The sequence below is a fragment of the Eucyclogobius newberryi genome, unplaced genomic scaffold (genome assembly GCF_026437365.1).
Source record: "Eucyclogobius newberryi isolate DKJ021-1_F unplaced genomic scaffold, fEucNew1.0.hap1 SCAF_19, whole genome shotgun sequence".
NCBI classification, from domain to species: Eukaryota; Metazoa; Chordata; class Actinopteri; order Gobiiformes; family Gobiidae; genus Eucyclogobius; species Eucyclogobius newberryi.
In genome coordinates this window covers 2,875,423-2,876,008 of record NW_027315823.1, presented here as the reverse complement: position 1 = coordinate 2,876,008, position 586 = coordinate 2,875,423, and the positions used below count along the sequence as shown (strand labels likewise).

The window sequence follows — 586 nt, the reverse complement described above, 5'->3', positions numbered from 1 at the left end:
CAGAGGCGGCGGGGTCGAAACGGAGACACACTTGTGCGGACAAAAATGCACAGGAACGGGGCTAGAACGCAAAACCTTGGGGCTGTAAACGCGACCGACTTGCAGCATCACGCGCACAGTGTGAGCAGGGATCCGGAGTGAGGGCCAAAAGGGCAGATCTATGAGGCCAAAGTGGACAACAACGGGGTGAAAATGCAAGATGGCGGCGCCGCGAGATCACGCACGAGTCTGCAGGAGCTCCGACTGTGGCGAGAAATGCACTGTTTATGTTCATGCGATGGACCAATGACAATCGAGGGGTGTCTTGGGTTAGAGCGGCTTGAATTTGGGGCTGTGCCAGGTTTAAATCTTTACAATTAAATCATTTAGCAATCCCTTGTATATAAATCGGTCAAATCCAGATTGAGCACAAGTTTAGTCTTGGTTTTGGTCATGTTTGAGTCTCTGGTTTAGTCCTGGTTTAGTCCTGGTTTAGGCCATGTTTGAGTCTCTGGTTTAGTCCTGGTTTAGTCCTGGTTTAGGCCATGGTCCATGGTCACAGGAAGAAGGTCCTGGGTTTAAATTCCGTGGAGTTTGCATGTTCTCC

General features: G+C 50.2%; 1 protein-coding gene across 1 annotated transcript in view; it reads left to right on the top strand.

The window, feature by feature from the left end:
• LOC140366108 (homeobox protein EMX1-like) overlaps nucleotides 1-253 on the top strand; it is a 20,327-nt gene extending 20,074 nt beyond the window's left edge. The window contains exon 3 of the mRNA XM_072452780.1: nucleotides 1-253. This exon is cut by the window's left edge and continues 199 nt beyond it. The gene's annotated coding sequence lies outside the window, so the exon portion shown is untranslated.
• Nucleotides 254-586: the final 333 nt, after the last annotated feature.